This window comes from Cryptomeria japonica, chromosome 6, assembly GCF_030272615.1.
Source record: "Cryptomeria japonica chromosome 6, Sugi_1.0, whole genome shotgun sequence".
NCBI classification, from domain to species: domain Eukaryota; kingdom Viridiplantae; phylum Streptophyta; class Pinopsida; order Cupressales; family Cupressaceae; genus Cryptomeria; species Cryptomeria japonica.
The window spans coordinates 435119612-435141968 of NC_081410.1; positions in this window are offsets into that span (position 1 = coordinate 435119612).

Sequence of the window (22357 nt, forward strand, 5' to 3'; positions counted from 1 at the left end):
TACCATAGAGTAAACTTATTTGGATGATAGGTTTCTTAAATAGCCAAGATCTTATCACTGTAGTTTTCTGGTAGAGACATCAGAATCTTCTCAATTATATCTTCATCTGTTAAGGTGCTGCCAAGTTCTCTAATTTCATTTGCAACACTAGCAACCTTCTGAAAATAACTTATTATGTCTTCCCCTTCTTCCATCCTCAAGTTCTCATATCTGCGCTTGGTTGTTATCTTCTTTGATAATTTAACTCTGTCATTTCCTTCATAGATATCTCTCAACTTTCACCAAACCTTTTAAGTTGTATTCAATGAAATAACTTATGTCAATTCAATCTTTGATAAAGCACTAAAGATAGCATACATTGCCTTTTCATTCTCTTCATAAGCTTGAATCTCATTTGGAGAGGTAAGACCATTTGTCGGTTGAACATATTTAGTTTCCACTACTTTCCAAGTGTTGTAGCCCAAGGAGATCAATTAACCTCTCATCTTTACTTTCCAGAAGCTATAGTTGGATCCTTCAAAGATATTAGTAAATTTATGTGCCATCAGATCAGGATCTACCTCAAGCGGTTAAGCTCTTCTCCAAGGAACCAAAGCTCTAATACCAATTATTGAATATCTGGGCAATTGAGAGGGGGGAGTGGGGGGGAGGGGGTGAATCAATTGATAACTTAAATCAATTTCTTAAATCCTTTTAAACATTTGAAATAATCAATAGATTTAATATAACATGAAAGCACATACACAACACAAATCACACTAGATATGACATAGAAAACCCAAGAAGGGAAAAACCATGGATATTGTTAGTTCTAAATATAAAACACCTATTAAGGTGACACCGGTTAAGGTGATTTTTACAAAGGGCGGCTCACTTCTAGAATGATCACTATAGGTGAGCTCACCAGATAGAAAAAAGGCTCACTGTTGAAGAAAGAAAGAAAGAAAGAAAGAAAGAAATAAATAAATAAAGAAAGAATGGTAATCCACCATTGCAACACACCCTGCAAACCAGACTGCTTCTGGTGCCTCAATACCAATCACACACTTCACACATCATCATCAATAATTAGGTCCTTCCTTCTCAATCTCGCATATCTTCAATAACAATGCTACATTTGTTCATACTAACACAATCAAATCACCCTCCTATAAATACTATCTTTCGACAAGCATAATCTTCCAAGTCGGCCAAGACAGAGATCTAAAATAGGTTAGCACAAAAAATTCTGGTGGTGAGAATGAGAAGTGGACAATACGACAACACACATCATCAATCAGATCAATACGTTACATCCATTACAAATTCTGGATCCAAATCATGACTCACACACTATGCCAATACTGCTACACATTCTCGAATTTTGGACTTAATCCAAACCCTAAAAGCATTGCCAAATACAACAAAAATAGTAATAGAACCAAGATATAGTTTATCGACACCATGTCCGATAAACATGGATATCCAGATCGCCAATAACACAAAACACTACTTCCAAAGCACCATAGATTTTGGGGACACATCTTCTGGATCACCAATGCCATGAACACATGTTGGCACTAATGACAACCATTATGCCGATATCAAAGATAACCAATCATGACCATCAATATCACATTTGCAACACAAACTAGGTATCATATGTGAGGATGTGACCTACAAATTGTTTCTTTCTACCTTGTTGGAAGAAGATTTATCTTGGTATTTAATGTATTTGCTAGTTATACTCACTCATGGAAGGAAATTAGATGTCTTTATTTAATATTTCATTGAATTATTCCATTTGTAGGTTGCTTTTGACCAGTTTGCAAAAAATTGAAAGATATCCAATGAGTCCATTTTAATATTAAATTTCTGTGTATATTGAACATGCTAATTTTTTCTCATGTGCCTTCTAAATCCACTACATTATGTTTATATTATAATGCCTTGGATTATTTGATTATAATGTTTGTGAAGGTGACTACCAAAATGAAAATTCATGAGGTAGCATTTAAAGAGGCAATCTTTATTGATCAAAAGTTTATACATTGGCAATTTTTCCTTAGTGTACTCCCAACAAATTTATAAACGAATTTAATTTTTGTTCCCTACTATCAAATGTCCTTTATTATTTTTGATGTTGATTCATGTCAATTATTCCCACTATTTAAGTGTTGCAACTCCATTAATCAAGTCCCAAGTCTTCCCTAACAACATATAAATCTCATTAATTATTTCTCAATCATACAAGAAGTGTACATACTTGACACCATCCCAATCATTTTTCCATGAACATTCATTAATATTTATTCATTTGATTCTAACTTGGATGATGATGTAGGATAAATACTAAAAACTTTATCTCCTATTGTGTTTGAATAATATATCATTAAGTCGTGTATAAATACCAATGCTAACCCCAAATTTCATAAAAATCAATTGTTAAACATCCTCAATTGCATGCATGTAAGGAATTGAGCCTTCCCTCCCCTAATCACATCTTAACTTATAATGAAATCTTTGATTATGCAAGAGAATTTGTCTCAAATCCTTTACCTATTTGTGCATGATTAATTTTTTGTTGTTTTTGTTGAGAATATATATGTATAATATTAACTCAAGTCAAAATATTAATCAGTGGTTTGACACACTCACCAACTTACATAAAGCATCGTGGAGTTCACCTCTTCTAAGAGGACCTTGATCTCTTGAAGAGAAACCAAAATTATCAAAGGTTTGTCTCATTGAGTCATGTCCATGCAAGATAGTTTAGCTATTGTTGTTAGGACATAATGTTATAAGGGGTCATTCTCTTATATATTGTTCTAATATAAGGTTATTAAAGTTCATATATTATATATTTTATCAAGCACATCCCATTTAAAATAATTATAGTATAATAACACTAATTTATTATCGATTCTTTATAAAAGATATTTTGAATAGGTTTGACTAATACCCCTTTAGGTAATTTGCTACCCCTTTTATATGTAAGGAGGTTCTCTCTCATTACAAGTGGTAAAATTTGGATATAAATAGTGAATGATATCACTATGCACAAAAGTATTATTGGATATCTGGAAGTAAGGAGAAGTTGTTCTCCAAGTTTTGTTTATGTTTTAATAGACCATTATGTAAGTATTTCAAAATAGAATGATGCTTTATAGGGTTTTTTATTTGGAAGGATTTTTCTCATGTATATATTATCTAATGTTTTTTATTAAGAAAGCAACAAAATAAGGGTGTTGACCCTTAATACAACAACCAATAGGCGGAAAAAGAGAGAAAATGTGTGCAAGCCTCGAACAAACAAAGTCAGATAGGAGAATAAAAAACCTTTCAAATCTGCAACAACCCAAAAACCCAACTCAAGAATGGGGGGAAACACCCAAACCATGAGAAAGAGGGGTTTGGGGAAGGTGGGAAGACTTCCCCTTCCACCTGTGACATACAACAACCCAAGTGATACTATCATTGGGACCAAAAAAACAAGAATTAAGCAGGGAGGACCCCACAAGGGGGTTGTAATCAATAGTAGCAGGCTACAAGTGCACAGTAGCAGGGCGACTGCTGCGAGACAAGATCAGGAGCAAATTTAGAAGGAGAAGATTTCAGTTGCAGAATAGGAGCAATTAATGTGGGAGCCTTATGAATAGAGGAGGCCACATTAGTATTAGCGAGAGGGTCCACAAAATTTTCAACTGTAGTAAGAAGTAGGAAACATCATCCTCTTGAGAGGAGCCCACATAATCAAAATTAGAAGCATTGACAGTCAAGTGATTTGCAGTAGAATATTTCCACCAAGTAGCAACACCTTTGTGGAATGGGAGAGAACAATTTGAAGCTAAATGACCTATTGAGAAGCATCTTTGACAACAAAAGGGAAGGCCCTCAAATTCCAATGGTTGAGTCCAAGGCGTATCCCCAAACATAGGAACCACATCCCCTAGAAGAGGTGAAGATATGTCAATATTGATTAAAAGGAGAGCAAGGTAGAGTGACCCATGGAAGAGATGGCATCATCTATATTCAATAAATGACCAATAGAGTTACCAATGTCCTCATAACAAGAATGTTCCTAAAAATGAAGGGGAAGATTAGGGGGGTGAACCCAAACTGGATGCATATTAAGTGGTTTAGTAAGAGGGTTAAATTGAAGTTGTCCAGGGCTTGACAGAGAGAGTGATCTCCCCAAGCCCATAAATTTCCCAAGACCAAATCATGATCATGAGAGGAAGCAAAGGAAGCAATGAAAAATCTTTTATCACAAGGAAAAAACTCAATGCTATGAGAAACCAAAGGCTTCTAGGAATCACTTACCCAATGATGGAGGTCTAGAAGAGAAAGCAAAAAACTAACAAATTTGCACAACAGTGCACAATGTTGGTAAAAAACCAATATTCTCCGCAACATCCTATCCACAAACCACCACAGGGGAGGACTTAACATAAGGAAGAGGATGAATCCCCTTGGGGGGATGAGCAACAAATTTGGCCACATGAGCAAAGATACACATGCTAGAAAAAAAGAAGGTTTGGGAGGGATCTTAATTCCCCCAATAGGACCACCATCAACAATAGCGGAGATAGGAGCACCATCGCCCTTAGGTAGGGAACCCCCAGGAGCGCCCAACCCATTTGTTGTAGCAATCCTAGAGGCAACAACACCCATAACAGTAGGGGGTCCTGAACCACCCAACACAAAATTATTGGTAGGAGCGGTCTAAGAATTTAAACGCACATGCTAGAGAGATCCGTTAGCAAAGTGTTGGGTGAAAATTTTGTAAACTCGAGGAGGTTTAAAAAATGTGGGTTTCACAATAGTATGCAAGACAATATCTCTTAGAAGCCAAGATACAATCTCCCCTATTTATAAGGGAAGACTTCCCTTTTATGCTACAATCTATATCTAATTTTATTTAACCTGCTAGTTTTACACTAATCTAGGATGATACAATTACTTCACTCTCTTTTTTCAAAGTAAATATTTTCTAATTTTTCTATTTAGAATGGGTTTCTTTCTTAAGACTAAAAACAATTCTCACTTTTAGTAATTCAAAAATCTAAACTAATTGGAAGAAAAGTGTCCATAAGAGTACAAATCCTCTCATTTATTCTTTTTCCGAAATTGATTAATGGGATGGGAAAATAGCAAAGAAACTCAAAGTCTTCTTCTTACTACTATCCTATCAACCTCTTTACAAATAACTCTTTTCAACTAATACATTTTAAGTAACAAATGAAGCACACAATCTTTATGTTGCTACTTGCATACAATTTATAAATTTCTCTAAAAATAACAAAGAAAAGCACAAAGTCTTTGAATGATTATCCACATGCAAATCCTACTTTCAAATCCACAAAGTAACACAAAGTCTACCTCGCAAATTTAAACCATTCTTCAATATGTCACACAACTCACACTTCTCAACTCAAACTCTTTAAAAATATATGACATAAATAGCATAAGAACTTCTAAATCATAAACAAAGATGATTTCAACACAGAGTTTGAAAGCCAAAATCTGTCTTCTTATTTTGCTTGAGCTTGCAAAATCACAATTTGAACACAAAGTCTCACGTTGATTTTCACTTTGATAGAGTTTTGTTGCATAAAAAGAAATATACTAATTGCAAAGAGCACCCTCATATATATAGATGAGGTGCGATGAGCAAAAATAGTAAAGTTGCAACTAACTTAAGACTAAGTCAAAGAAAGAGTTTGATTTGATTGACTTATGCACTCCTAAATGTAAAACTATTATGTAAAATGACACTTGAAGTGTCAATTGGAACTACAAAATGGCACTAGTCTAAGAATGCATAAAAATGACAAGTTGTTGGAGCTCTATTTTGTGTCTCGTCATCTCCATCTTTCTTTAGAAATTCATCATACTTCTGAAGAGAAGCTTTGATCTTTGCATTATCAGGTTCATCTTCATTGCCAGAGATAAATTGTATTCTGGTAACCGAATAATCCAATAGAGTGCATTCATTCTTAGATTTCTTCAAGAGAGATTCCATATTATCTAGAATGGATTAAATTTCTATCAACTTATCAAGTGAGGAAAGTAAGAAATCACTTCACTCTACTTCATCCTAGATGAACAAACTAAAAACCTGAATAACTGAATCTAGGGGAAATAGATTGTTTTTTTCATTAAACATTTTACAAGGAAATTTTGTGATCTTGGCTAGGATTTCTTTGATAGTATTTTAACTTGTCTTTCAAGCCTTTTTTATATCTTCCACTAACTCTTCCAAAACTTCCATTCTATGTTTAACAAGTTCCTTATGATGCACATAGAATTTTCTAGAAGGAACAATATCATTATCAACTAGAACATCCAAAGGGAAATATCTCAATTTGAGTAAGGCTTCAAAGTTATTCTCATGTGTTTCAATCCCTTTTGTTAAAGCATTGAGTACTGTATCAAATTCAGATTCAACACTTTGAATTAATCAACTTGATTGTTGAAGTTAGAAGACGTGTTCCTTGACTTTGTATTCTAGTCATCCACTCACCCATTGTGGTGCCCCTTGAGGTGAGTCTCTCATCTTGCTTGATATCTCCCTCGTTAATGGATGGAGTTATTGGCTCAACCATCTCAATAGGCTAACTTTTTTTGATTAAAGCATTCGTATGCAATTCTACTTGAGTCTTGATCTTATCTTTATTTAATTTTTCCTCACCATATCTGATAATGAGGGATTGGAAGCCCTCTTGAGCATCTTGCTTGGCACCATTATGGGTTGGTTTTCAAAGATCCGTTCTTCTCATAGAGTAATCCTCTTCTTGAAATTCATCTACATTCTTATCCAAAGGGGGTTTTGCAACTTCAACATATTTATTTCTATCCTAACCAATTTTTATTCTTGAGATAGTTTTGGCCTTCTTGGTGGTCTTTGACTTAACAGGAACTAATTGACCAAAACTAAAATCATCAGGAGAAATTGATTCTTTCTTTTGGGAGTATTTATGACTAACCATGGTGGAAGTGCAAAAACATTTCCAGAACCAGAAACTAATATTTGAGAAGCGACCCCTTGACTTTGAGAAACAATGGCCACTATAAGTGAAGTAGAGGTTGTAATAATAATAGTTGGAGGATTTTCAATAGATGATTCATTGGGCTTGGAACCAGTTTCCACAATGAATTTATGAAAATCATCTAACATGTTAGAGGTTACTTTTGGTAGGGAGGATAAAATATTAATAATGTTATCTTGATGAGTTTCTAGTGTAGACTCATTTGCAGGGACATGGATACCATTACTAGGAATAGTTCCAATTGGTATTGACTCGACAGTAGAAATTGTTGATACATATGAAACTGTAGACCCAAATGACATAGAGGTAGGAATAGAAACCTGCAAAGATAAAGTAACTGTTACTAGATCAGATGCTTGGGAAATTTGTTCTTGAGTCTTCTTTGGTTCTCCATCCTTTGAAGTTTTTGGCAAGTTTTCTTCATCAAATTATTCTTCTTGCTCTTCACCATGCTCTGTTAGAGTAAAGTAATTAATTAACTTTACTCTCCTCTTAAGATTTCACTTTATGCATATATTAGTCATTTAATAATTAATATTTAATTATTAAATGCTCTCACCTTAGGGTTAGGTTTTCCTTTCGATGTTGATCTCCTTTATAAGGATTGATCTCTTGTATTATTGTAACTTCTTGATTCATTTTTCTCTGATAATAAATCTTTTCACTTTGTCAAAGCCAAAACCCTTGTTTCGTTTTCTCTCTTTCTCTGTGACAGGTTTCTTGCATGCAGGTTTCTTTGGGTTCTGTGGATTTGTATTTCTCAAATCCTACATGGTATCAGAGCCAGATCTGCTGCAGCTTGTTCAGACTTTTGAAAGATTTTGAGATCTAGGTTTTGGTTGCATCAGATCTGTGTTTGTCTTCTGTTTTTTATTTTGGAATAGGGGGGTACTTTTTTTTTTTGGTGCACTTTGAGCCCAAACGGACCACACTGTTGAGCTTGCAGCGCCCAAAAACCCCTATTTTCATATAAAAAACGTCCGATTCGGACACAGTTGCTCCAGAAGGCAAAATTTTTTTTGCCCCAAGGCCGTATGGCCCTAGGGCACGCAGTTCGAGGCGAAAATAAAAAAAATCAATAAATTTTTTAAAAAACCGGGTGCCGCCCGTTGCAAACAACGCGCCGTCGGTGTGCAGCCCGGCGGCCATTGCCCGGCCACCACCGCCGGCGGTAACAACCAGCCGTGGCCAGGCAGCCACCGCCGCGCTGCCCAGCGGACCCGCCGCTCCTTGTGCCGCCAGCACCAGCGGTGCCGCCCCGCGCCACCAGCCCTACGCCAGCCCCTGGTCGCCCAGCGGACCAGGGCCTATTTTTTTGAAGCCCTTGAGGGCTATAAGGGCCCATCTGGGCCTTTTGGAGCTGTTTTACAAAATCGGGCATAAATTGGGTGTCCGATCTCCATTTTTCGAAAACGAATAGGCGTTGGAAAGCTGACTCCAAGCCCGTTCTAATGGTGTAGGAATTTTTTCATATTTCTCTAGTTTGATTGCATTTTTTTCCAGTCAAAGTCTGATGAGCCTTTTTGCACTCCGAGGGGCATAACTTGCTCGTTTTTGCTCCGTTTTTCGAAAGCGAATAGGCGTCGGAAAGGTGGTTCTATGATCTTTCCATATCTATAGTCTATTTCATTAGTAAATTATTTAGGTGCTCAAAATTTTGTCTCAACCAGTTACTTCTTTCTATCATTTTTAGGCTTTCAGTTTGTACTGGGGATTAGTTTTTTGCATTGTGGGGGGGTGTTTTTCTTGCTTTTTGTTATTTACATCAGAAAACCAAAATCTACAAACACCATAACAAAACAACCAAACCCCTTCTGCATCTTCTGTCTAGTTCTAAAAGACCACTTAATAATAATTAAAAAAATTCAGAGCAGTTGAGGCACAGTTCACAGGATGGCTGATAGACCTATTGAATCTCTCACACCGCATAATTACCACACTTGGAAGGGTCGCATGATGACTCTTCTCCAGTCTCGAGGGTTATGGTCCTATTTGGATGAGGTTCAGCCTCAGTTGACATGTCCCTTTGAGGTTATGCAGCACAGGAACAATATGGATCAGGCTATGGGATTGATGGCTTTACACATTTTCGACAGTCTCCAGTTTCATCTTGAGGGTTGTCTCACTCCTTGAGCCATTTGGACCAAGTTTGATGGACTTTTTGGTACTGTCAACGAGTTCAGAGCTTTGCAGCTTGAGGCAGAGTTAACTTCCTTGGTACCTGATTTGTTTCCCTCTATTGAGGACTTTCTGATGAAGTTCAAACAACAACGATCTATCTTGCAGGGTTGTGGTAAGACTAAGACTGATACAGAGTGCATTTTCCTGATCCTCTCCAAGCTTCGGGGTCCATTTCAGATCTTCTCTTCGACCTTCTATTCCACCATGGATGCCTTGGGTGCTCGACATGTCATGCCTTCTTTTGAGGTCTTTTGTGATCATCTGACTCGTGAGCAAGCTAAGCTTAAGCAGTTGGATTCACTTTCAGGTTCCCAGAACCAAGCATTGGTAGCCTAGTCCTCCAAAGGAAAATAGAAGTAGAAACCGAAGCCTAAGAAAGATTCAGAGGCTAGTGAGAATCCCTCCAAGCCACCACCTACGTCTGATTCAAAACCACAGTCCAATTCTAAACAGGGCAAATCTTCAAAGTCTGGTGAGTCTTCCTCCAAGACTAAGAAGAAATCAGGTGATCCTTGCAGTTTTTGTGGCAAGGAAGGTCATCCCGTTTCCTGGTGTTGGAAATGTTTAGAGGCTTTGGAAGAAGCCATGCAGTAGCATAATATCAGTGCACCTCAGCCTCCTTCACAGCCCACAGGGAAAGGTCATGCTCTTTCTGCACGAGCATTGTCCTCAGCATCCACTTGGATTCTAGATTCTGGTGCCTCTCACCATAGGACACACACAGAGGATTTGGTCACCGCTCTTGCCCCTACTGACACTAGACATATTGCAGTTGGTGACTTAGCACAAATTTTCGTTCAAGGTTCCAGTACTGTTTCATTGGATGGTGGTTGTCTGTAGGATGTGCTTTTGGTTCCTGACATTTCGACAACCTTCTATCTGTTTATCAGATTTGCCACTCTGGCTCTGGTAAGACAGTTGAGTTCTCACCTCATGATGTGGTTATTCGAGATCTTCATGATCCTGACTTGGTTGTGGCTACTGGGAGTGTGGATTCTGCATCTCACTTATATAGCTTTGATGGCTTTGAGAGTTCAAACACTGTTGGTTCCTCTCTTATAGCACATGCAGATTCATTGAGCAGGCTTTGGCATGAGCGTTTTGGCCATGTCAATTACAGATATCTACAGCAGATGAGTACACATGCACTTGTGATTGGGCTTCCACAGATTTCTTGTACTGATGGTGTATGTCGTGGTTGTGTCCTTGGCAAACATCATCGAGATCCTTTTCCTAAGGGTCGAGCCTCTCGTGCTAGGGCAGCCCTAGAGTTGGTACACAGTGATCTTATGTCCTTTCCGACTCCTTCCTTTTCAGGGGCCTGCTATGTGCTCACTTTTATTGATGACTTCTCCAGACGTACATGGGTGTACTTTCTTAAGTACAAGTCTGATTTCTTTGACTCATTCAGGATTTTTAAGACATTTGTGGAGAAGCAATCTGGACTTTCTATCAGGAGGATACGCACAGATAATGGGGGGGAGTATGTTAATCAGGCTTTCAGAGATTTTTGCACTGAGCATGGTTTACAACATCAATTTATAGTTCCTTACACCCCTCAGCAGAATGGTGTTGCTGAGAGAAAGAACAGAACCTTACGGGAGATGGCAAATTGTATGATACAGTCTTGAGCTATGAGTTCTTCATTTTGGGCTGAGGCAGGCAATTGTGCCAATTATATTCAAAATCGGATGCCTCATAAGGCATTGTGACATATGACTCCTGAGGAGGCTTGGACCCATGTCAAGCCTGATGTTTCTACATTCTGAGTTTTTGGTAGTGAGGCTTGGGCATTTATTCCTGATGCTCAGCGGAAAGCCATGGAGAGGAAGAACCGACCACTCATATTTGTTGGCTACTGTGAGGATGTTAAGGCATACAGGTTGTTTGATCCTGATTCCAGAGAGGTCCTGTTTCGGCGGGATGTCCAGTTTGATGAGCTCTATCCTCAGATGGATTCTCCATCACCAGCTTCTCCCTCATTGCCTACTCCTTCCTCTTCATCTCTTGAGGATTACTTATCTTTTGAGGATGATGTAGATGATGATCCACCTTCTCCACCACCACCAATTGCTCCGTCTTTGCCGAGGTGGGCCCGTGATACTATTGATGCAGCTGGTTCTTTGGCAGGTGATCCTTCAGATACTCGTCGCACTCGTGCTCAAACATTTGGTTCTAGTCTTTTCAGAGGGACAAGACACCTTGAGTGGGATAGGGCCATGGATGAGGAGTATTCTTCTTTGATGAAGAATCATACTTGGGATCTTTGTCCTCTTCCTAAGGGAAGAAAGTTGGTTTGATGCAAGTGGATGTATCATACCAAGTATGTTGCAGATGGTTCTATTGATAAGTATAAGGCCCGTCTTGTTGCGAAGGGGTTTTCTCAGGTAGAGGGTATTGACTACTTTGAGACCTTTGCTCCTGTCGCCAAGATGAATTCTATACGCCTGGTACTTTCACTTGCAGCTTCACAGGGATGGACAGTGTTTCAGATGGATGTGAAGAGTGCCTTCTTGCATGGAGACATACATGAGGAGATCTATATGGAGCAGCCTCAGGGATTTGTGCAGGACACTTCTTTGGTTTGCAGACTTCGATGTTCATTGTATGGTCTCAAACAAGCCCCCAGGGCTTGGTATGAGAAGATGGACTCTTTCCTGCTTTCCTCTCACTTCACACGTTGTCATTCCGATCACACAGTGTATATTCAATGTCAGGAGGGTGATCTTTTGATTCTTGTGCTATATGTAGATGATCTGATCCTTACAGGTAGCTCATCCTCCATGATTTAGCATGTTTAGAGAGCTTTGATGGAGCAGTTTGAGATGACAGATCTTGGTCTCTTGCACTTCTTTCTGGGTCTACAGGTTATTCAGTCTTTGGATGGGATTTCCATATTTCAGGAGAAGTATTCTCTTGATATGCTTCAGCGATTTGGCATGCTTGATTGCAAGTCTGCCCCCACTCCATTTCAGTCAAGTGTTGTTTTGTCTTCCACTTGCTCTACTCCTTCAGTAGACCCCACTTTATATAGGCAGTTGGTTGGCAGTTTGTTGTACCTAACACATTCTCGTCCTGATCTTTCCTTTGCGGTTGGCCTTGTCTCTCGTTTCTCCCATGATCCTCATGAGAGCCATTGGAAAGCAACCAAACATATTTTGAGGTACATTCAGGGCACCACTCATTATGGCATTCACTACACTTCAGGATCCCCTCACATCATTGGCTTCACTGACTCCGATTGGGCTGGTGATGTCAATGATCGGAAGTCTACTTCTGGCTTTTTTTTTTTCCTTGGTTCTGGTCCTATCACATGGTCTTGCAAGAAGTAGTCTACTATTGCATTATCATCTACAGAGGCTGAGTACTGTGCAGCAGTGTTAGCCAGTCAGGAGGTTTTATGGCTTCGGCAGTTGATGACAGAGTTTGGGTTTCCTCCAGATTGTCCCACTATTCTTTGGTGTGACAATCAGAGTGCCATTCACATTTCTCGCAACCCAGTGGAGCATCAGCGGAAAAAGCACATTGAAATCCACATGCACTTCATCAGGCAGTTGATTCAGGATGGTTCTCTCAACTTGGAGTACATTCCTACAAAGGAGCAGGTTGCAGACATCTTCACTAAACCTTTGGCATCTCCACGCTATCTTCTGTTGCGCTCCATGCTTGGGGTGAAGGAAGTTGTCCTTGGGGGGTCTCAGTGAGGCCTTCCTTCCTTCATGTTTTCTTTTCAGCATGATTCTTTATCTCTTTTTGGAGAGGAGTTTTTTCCCACTGGGTTTTCTTCTTTACTTCGCTTTATAGAGATTTTCTTGTATTCAGGTACCTAATCAGGCCTTGTTGCCGGGACCCTCTATTGCATTGTAGTTCCTTTGCTTTCTTCTGCATTGTTTGTAGCTGCATTGTAGCTCATCTTAAGGGGGGGTGTTAGAGTAAAGTAATTAATTAACTTTACTCTCCTCTTAAGATTTCACTTTATGCATATATTAGTCATTTAATAATTAATATTTAATTATTAAATGCTCTCACCTTAGGGTTAGGTTTTCCTTTCGGTGTTGATCTCCTTTATAAGGATTGATCTCTTGTATTATTGTAACTTCTTGATTCATTTTTCTCTGATAATAAATCTTTTCACTTTGTCAGAGCCAAAACCCTTGTTTCGTTCTCTCTCTTTCTCTGTGACAGGTTTCTTGCATGCAGGTTTCTTTGGGTTCTGTGGATTTGTATTTCTCAAATCCTACATGCTCTTCCTCTATAGGCTGATCTTCATTTTGATTTTAATCATCCACTACTTCATTGTCTAAATTAGGTGGCTCATAATCTGAGTGTTCACTTAAAAATTCCAACTCTTTCTCTTCCCGAGCACTCAGAGCAGATGGTTCAACTTGCTCCTTTTCTTTACCTTTTTCCAATGTGAATTTGAATCTAGAAGCGGTAGTTGAGGCATTGGGGTCTTGTTTATATTTTGTCCTCAATTTTGATTTCTTCCCAATAGGCCACATGTCTTCTTGTGAACCTATAGTGAACTCTTTAAGTTGAATGCCTTTTGAGGTGAGCCACACATTAATATTTGCAAGAATATTTTGAAACTGGGTTTTTATTGAAATAACTTCCTTTTATGACCATTGGATCGAAGGAAGGAGATCACTTTCAATTTTCTTAGCCTCATATATAGGCTCAAGAATATTTCTATCATCATGAATATCTTCAGGTAGATTGACCAAATTGAGATTAATTATTTGCTCCTTGGTAAGACGATAGTAGTCAAGTTTTCTAGCTTCTCTCTCTATTCTATAATCTATCCAAATATCCTCAACCATGTGGACATGAGTATAGGATATTTTCAACTTGTTTTTCATACTTCTATAATCAAAGTCCTTCCGAGCCTTGAAAAATCTCATTGTGAGCCTTCTCATCTATTCATCCATGGCTCTAGCTTTGAAAATTAAATTTATTGAGTATCTGCCAATAGAAAAAGAGAATTTGAATCCTGGCCTATGTGAATTGGATTGTATCTCATGAATATATATCATTTTTCGTGCTAACTCCATCAAAACATTCTTGTCAGATGGATACCTGGGAAGCACAAATGGTTGGTCATCAAAACAACCAACTCTTAGACAAGTGAAGGTGAGAAATTGGAGGAACATGCATCCATAATTATTAACCATTTCTAAGGCTTGATCTCAAACTATTTTGTCTTCTATACTTTTGTCACACAAATAGAAGAAGTGACCAAAGAAAGAATCATTAATTCTTCTAAAATGAAGTTGACTTTGCTTCAAAGTCAATAGTGGGTAGTACTTCCAAACATGAATAAACCTTCTATCACCTTCTGTAGACAGACCTGGAAAATTTCTCATGGCTACTGCAACATATACCAAGTATGAAGTCATGTATAACTTCAAGGTGGTAGGAAGCTTGGTAAGCTGATCACAAAGTGCATCAATTATTTGCCTTCCCCAAGAGATTATTTTATTATTTTCCTAATGACATGAATTTACTTATACATCCATTCATAGTACATAGTTGGAAAACCTTTTACCCTACTAAGAAGAGTGATTAGGTAATTCACTTCTTCTATTAAATTACTCATGTGAATAGTCTTGGGCCACTTGGGAATGGTTGGCCTAGGAGTTTTCAACCAATTATCATTAATATTCTCCATGTGTCTGTCAAAATTCTTCTCATACTAAAATACATCTGATTCTATATGTAGGTTGGTAAAAGAATCTATATCTAGACACTTGAACAATGTATCAAAGAAATCTTCATCCAAAACCAACACCTTATTATCATTAGGATCTTTGACACTTATACTAACTGGATCAAAATGGTTTGCTATTGCAAGTACAAATTTAGGATTCTAAACTGACATGGGAAAATTTTCAACCTAATGTATACCACTATTGATAGTGGGTTCCATCAAATAGTAGTTTGGAGGATTCTCAACCCTTTTAAGGAACTCTTCTAGGTCTACATGACCAATTTCTGTATCCATGATATGATGAATATTAGAGGGCACCGAAGACTGTGGAAAGGTAATATGAGAATCTTTCTTTCCAAACTTTATCTTTTCTAACTTGGAGAAGGTGAAGTCATCTGGTAGCTATGACTGCACAACATGTTTGAGAAAAATATCCCAAGCTAGCTAAAAAACACCTTCATGAGAAAAATATATTCACTGGAACAAGAAGATTGAAAATATTATCTTCAAAGGTCCTCTAAGAATAGGACTTTTTTCTATTACTTAGAAAAAAATCTAAGTAAACATTTGTACCTCTTAATATTATCTTCAAAGGTCCTCTAAGAATAGGCCTGATTTGAACCTAGGCTAGAACTCATGAAATGCATTGTGCAAATTAGGTCTATAGACCCAATTGAAACTTGCAAAGGTAAATCAATTCTAAGTGTGTTGGGTCTAGGGCCTAACAGACACATCGAATATTGGGGAAGGGCTTGTGTAAGTCAACTCCACGGGCTTGACATATACCACAAAAGGTTACAATTGATAATGGTGTAGGTCAGTGTCATTTGGGTTCACATGCCCAAACAACACCATTCTCTTGGTGTAGTTTGGGTCTATGGATCCGGATGACACTGAGGGCATCATTCATTTTGATCAACATTGAAATGCAAAGGACTTAGTGTTGTTTGGATTTGTAGGCTTGAACGACACCAAACTTGGTGAAGTTTGGGTCTACATACCCAAATGACACCACTATGGTGGTATCTCAAAGTTTTCAATGCCAAGTGACTATGAACATGGTGTCACTTGGGTCTTCAGATCTGGGCAACACCAAGATATGGAAAAATGTTAAACGGGTTATGACCCAAAGAAAGACACAAAAACAAACCCTATAACACAGACAAGAAAAGATAAAAGAAAAATAAACATACTTGGAATGGTAATGGTTAGGGAGATGCTCTTGAGAAGTTCTCAAATGCAAATTAGGACTAGAAATCACAAATGAGGTATCACACAATAACATAAATTATAATTGATGAAGGATGAATAAAAGATTTAAGAGTTTATTTTTGAAACTGACACTAACTTCATTAAATTTGAAGGCATGTGTAATTAATGATGTAAATCAAGTCCATAGACCTGATTTACATCTTTAGGTGCATTTCGGGTCTATGGGCCTGATTCACACCTAAGTTGGCCAAGCAAGTGTAGGGTCGGGTTTAGAACCCAATCCAACACTTGAGACAAAAATAAAACTAACTTAAAAGAATTGAAAGTAAAGACCTTTGAAAGAAAAGACTCAAATGGAAAAAACGACTAAAGACCAAGACAAAAGGGAGATTTTGGACAAAAATCACCTTTATTAATATACTTAGAGTATATAGGCCAACAATTGGACAAAAATTGTGGGGGGTTATCATATTCTTTCAGATTGGAAGGCCAAATTTGAAAGCATGATAACACAGAGCGGTCCATATTAAAACTAATGTTGATATATTATGTAATGTTAGCAACCTATATATCTTGTAATTCTCATTTTATTTATTTTATATTTATTTATAGTGATTAGTAACCTAAAATCCTAATTTCTAGCATGGTATCAAAGTGAGTTAAGAATTGCTAATCATTTATTGCAAATAATTTTTGAGTGAATTTTTATACTAATCCTTTTTCCTAACATACTGATCAAATTTCCTAGGATCGTTTCTTCTCTTGCTAAAATATTTTGGTAGCTTTTTTTACTAGTAACCCATAGAAACATGAAAAATAAATGAGGCCATAATAGAGGGTATTAATTAGGTTTACTTGTGTGTTAATTTGTAAGGTGAGGTTATTCATTTTTCTTTACTCCATTGACTATGCAACTTGATATACTTTCACTCAAGTTGATTCTATAAATTATGTTATTGCTTTGAATAAATAAATCAAAACTAATTAAAATATGTGTGTGTATGTGTTTATATGTATGTGTGTGCATGCATATATATGTATATGTGTATGTTTGTATATATGCATGTGTATATATACAATATGGTATGTATGTATATATGTGTGTGTGTGTGTGTGTGTGTGTGTGTCACATATTTAATGCTTTCTATTAATGAAATGATATAATTCTTGAATGTATTCAAACTTTTATATTTAATAGTTACAATTTTAAAAATGAAATGATTGCGTCCCTTTAAAAAAAACTGAACATATTAAAGAAAGAGGTTTAAAATGGAATATTTATAAAATCTATTAGGAATATGTCATGATTAGAAATAAGAATATGTATGAAAATAATTTTAGATTTCATGATATAAGGAGATAAGGAAATAACAATTATAAGAAATAGATAGAAGTTTAGAAATATTCAATATTTTTTAAATAGAGGATGATTTATAATGTAAATTAATGTTAATTTTGTTGATTTTATTTATAATTAAAATTTGAAGAAGAATAACTCTTAATTTTATTATTTTTAATATGATTTGATTTTTTTAATTTTGTTGTTCTATTTTCTAAACATTAGAATCAAATTTAGATAATGTCATTAAATTTTGGTATGAAAATCAGGTCAAGAGGTTGATAGTTAGTTGTTGTTTTTAATCGGTAAAAGTTATATTTATATTAATAATCATAGAAAAGATTACATTTTTAGGTACAAAATATGTTGCATCACATCCCAAGCCAAATGAAACACCAAAACCAACTCTATTTATATCACCATTTTTAAGACCTTATTCCTACACTTGACATTTGCATGGATATAGACTAGCTAAAAAACACTATCCCTTGAACAAGATAACAAAACAAACCCAAGCTAGACACTAACAAAAAACCCCCATGAGATTCAAGTTCCTCCTACTGATCGAAGGATTCCCCCTTTTGCATTCCACGATTGACCCAGTAGTCTTCTTTCCTAAAATAGAGTTTCTTTTTCCTCTTCTGCATTGTGTCCCCTTCCTGGTCATGTATCCCACACTTCTACTCTTTTGGCCTCACGGTCATCATCAACACCCCACACCAAGAAAGGTCTCACTGGAGGTTCTACTTTTGTAGAATGAATCCATTCACCTCTTATAGTGATGAATCTCTGTCCAGGTCTTTCCATGGTTGACGAAGAATTCAAAGCCTCCTTCCATTCTTCTTTCTCACATTCTCTCATGACCCATTTAGCATCCTCCTTTAAGCCAAGCTCTAGGCACCAAGCATGAAAAATGGATGCAATATCAACATTGGAATGAAATTTAAAGGAGGAATTCATGTAGGCCTCCCCCAAGAAACATCCAACATTCTCAGGAACCTAGGATCTTCTATTTTGAAGATATGCCTCATGCTTTCCTCTGTGATCATAGCTTTTAAAGAACCTTGTTTCTTAGTTGCATCCAAAGAGAAGTTGGCCTCCATTATTCTGCACTCAAAGATCGAATACCTGCACACCACAGTGTATCTTGCCTGATAAATATTGAAAACAAGGCATATAATACTTGCTACCTCTATGCACAATATTTTAAGGTTTCCTAATTCAAACAATATGATGAAATGAATCGATGGTTTTCTAGGGCAACAATGTTCTCTCACTGCATGCAGGCTGCAAAATTCCCTCAACTCATCAGATCTTTTGCATTGTCCTCATACTCTTCTTTAATTTCAAAGGCGACTTGCATCACATCATCCCACCATATTAGTTGGTCATCAATGAGAGAGAAACCCCAATTTGATGCCCTATTTGCCAAAACATTACCTTCTCTCCTAGTATGCGTTAATTTGAAATTTGGAAAACTGTGCAACTCCCTCGTGATAAGTTTAATCCATTTGTTTAACTTCCAATTCTAATCCTCCCCCATCATAATTGCTTTGACAATGATTTTTGAATCTCCCTCTAAATGTAGTTTTGAAATAGATAGAACTACTAATTTGATTGCTAGAAGGGTAGCTTGCGCTTCCGCTGCATTATTAATTCCATCCTTCAACTTTTGAGCACCTATAGCCATAATCACACCATACTAATTTCGCGCCACACATCCTACTCTTGAAACTCTTGGATTCCCTTTAGATGCCCCATCAAAATTTATTTTTATCCATTCTTTGTTTGGTTTCTCCCATTTCACTTTCTTAGACACAAATGGGATAAAATCAACCCTTCAAGGCCCATTGATAGGCTGGCAAGAGCAATAGTTATTAAAGTGTGGTCATTCATATTATTTGATCATAGTCTATGACGAATTGAGTAGGGCCATTTATTTCCATACCAAGTATGGACATAATTATGAAAATAAGTTAGTGACTTTATTTTGTTTCTGGTATGTTCCAAACAAAAATGAATCTAAGAATTTCTTCTATGAGAAATTTTTGATATATCTCCTCTATAAACATTCAAATAGCTCATAGAATAATTGATTCCCTTCTATTACAAATATTTTCTTAGATATAAGAAGATAACAATTTATGGAAACCCGCTATCATTCATATATTTTCCAATATGTTTTAAATAAGAGAGAATAGGGGTCTAAGACATCTCTCATCTTGCATAGAAAAAGAGTTGAAATTGAATAGATATGTTAGAAAACATGTTTAACCTTATTTCAAATTTTTCTTGAAAGTAAAAAATATTCAATGATGTTATTTTAGCACATAGGCCATCATTTGATAGGTCCATTCTTCAAGTTCATGATTATCATTTAATCCTCGGTAGGAAATAAAACGACAAGGAAAATTGATTTTAAAAGATTGTTTATAAATTCAAATGGGTTGATATATAAAGTTATATGATTTTTACAACCTAAATCTTGCATCTGAAACTATGGCTATCAATCTCACTATTTATCATCTTGATTATTATATAAAAAGTGTCACTAGATTTAATATTTATCTTTTGTTTAGTATTAAAAGGGGTAGTATCAATGTAATTTTTAGTTACTATATGTAATATAAAAAATATTTGAAAGTCCCTAAATATTGATGGTCTCAAATATAAAACCATTATATGGTACATATATGTGATGTGTATGATCAAAATTTAAAAATTAAAGTATCACAAATCCATTTTAGACGAAGCCAATTTATAAGGCATCGTGGCTCTAATTAAATTTATTGTATATGGTATGGACATGCCTTTTTTATCGTACCTATTTAGTAATCTATATTTCTATGATCAAATATGGTGATGTTGGAAAGTTATTATGTCCCAAATAATTTATTATATTGATATAATCTTTCATATAGAAAGAGAGAAATAATGTTGAAGTATTTTTTTAATAAGAGGGTTAAAAATTTATTAATAATAAGCAATCAATGCAAAGCGAAAAAACTCAATAAACCCACAAAGGAGCCACAATCTAGAAAATACAACAACCAACTGGACAAAGACCTCCAAAAGTCCCTAAATAGCCTCTCATCTCCTTCATACCTAATATCCTCTAGCACCCAAGAGTTCTCCATGGACAACTTTCCCCAATCTTCAACACTATGTCCCCATCTATTCAGAATCTCATTTTGCCAAGCAATCTGTCACCGTGTTCCATTCCCAAGGAATATGAAAAAAGGTGATAGATTCCAACGAGCCACTAAGATTATAAGTCTGATTGACCACCAAGACCAATTGCCAATTCACTCCATCCCATTACCACTTATTCAAAATATCAAATACTACTTGTGAATTAGGTTCACATATAGCCTTTCTCCAACCAAGGGCACAACTTATTTTCAGAGCATAAATAATAGCCAAAGCTTCCATAAAGTTATTAGTCTATTTTTCTTTATATATAGAGAAAATAAATAGGACAACTCTTGTTGGCCATTTGGAGGAATTGATTATGTTGCATTGATGTTTTGTCATTGATGTCAACACTAGTTGTTTTGGTTGCTTTACCAGTATCCTTTTGCTCCCAGTAAGTTGTTTGGTTTCTGGTTGGATTGGATCATGATGATCCGGTATACTTCGGTATACTTTGGGTTTTGGAATTGGCTTAGATATGTTTTTCATGCTACTCAGATACATGTTCAATCAGTTGGTTTTGATTTGGTGATCAGATGCTAGTAAGCTTGGTTTGTTGATTCGGTGAGGGTTTCACCGACAGAGGTTTGTTGAAGATCTTTGATGTTATGCATAAGTGGTGTTGGTGCGACTTCTAGTAGAGATTCAGGATGTCGATCGTGTTCGAGACTTGTCTGGTTGGGATCATTTCTTTAGCATGTGTGGACCTAAATTGGATCTAGGTCTATCTAGGTTATGGACCGGCTTAATGTAACGTGTTGTTTGATCTTCTCGATGTGTTTCCGGGATGTCTTATGGGTTGGATATTATTGTTTGGTCTCAGGCCAAAAAGTTTTGTAATTATATAATTGCTTTATTGTCTGGTGGCCGACCTTATTGTTTATGGTCAAAGGTTTGTATATATATGATGTAAGATCTCATTGTATATCGTGGATGGAATGTAAGGGATTAAAAAAAGGATGTATAGGATAATCATTCATGCAGAGGATTTGGTTGATAATTGGTGATCGAGTTGGGTTTATGTAAGAGGATTAAGTCCTCTGGTATTGATCTTAACCAAAACTGTATTCAGACATAGGAGATGCTATCATTGCAGTTCATTCCTTCTTCCAAATTGTAGTCTGGATTTTTATGTAGTCAGTGAGACTCCTTTTGTAATGAGCAGTATGCTTTAGGCTGTTGGCCTTCCTACAAGTGCATGCCCCTCAATTTGCATTCACATACTTACTGCAGAAGTTCTTCTGACTATGGATAGGCTTTCCACTGTAGTTTTTCCCTTTATCGGGTTTTCCATGTACAAATCTCGGTGTCATGTGGATGGTATTTATTCTCTAATTGTTGCTTTTGCTTAATTGGTATATCTGCTATTTCGGTAATTGGTTTATGCATTTCGATATTGATCTTATGTGTTTTGGTATTAAAGTTTTAATTGCTTAAGGTTATGGTAATCTGGTGACAACTGATTCACCCCCCCTCTTAGTTGTCTTTCGGTTATTTGAACTGTCTAGCAAACTTCGAGCTATCTCTTCAAATACCACCAATCCTAGCATGCCTAGGAATTCATCTCAAAGACTCAACAATGTTAATTTTCAACACTTCATGAATATAGGGTTACTGACAACCATACTACTAAATCTTCCTTTTGGCACATCGATCCTTCCTACACAAGGAGAAATTCCTATTATAGTCACATAG